Source organism: Haliaeetus leucocephalus, unplaced genomic scaffold (assembly GCF_000737465.1).
Source record: "Haliaeetus leucocephalus isolate CR32 unplaced genomic scaffold, Haliaeetus_leucocephalus-4.0 Scaffold198, whole genome shotgun sequence".
NCBI classification, from domain to species: Eukaryota; Metazoa; Chordata; class Aves; order Accipitriformes; family Accipitridae; genus Haliaeetus; species Haliaeetus leucocephalus.
In genome coordinates, this window is record NW_010972634.1 from 14,882 (window position 1) to 15,103 (window position 222).

The following is a 222-nucleotide window of genomic DNA, read 5'->3' on the forward strand; positions in this document are numbered from 1 at the left end:
CCGGCCGGCGAGCCGGCGGCGGGCGACGGCGGCGTCGAGTACCCCGAAGGCAACCGGAAGGCCGCCGCCAGCGCCTGGACCTCCGCCGCCCCGGCCTGGGACCCGCTGGGCTGGGCCGTGTCCTGGCTCTGGCCCCTGGCTGCCGTCCTCCGCCGCTGACGGTTTCGAGGGACCCGACCTCACCGTGCCCGGTGCAGCTACCGATGCCGCCAGGACCGGCCG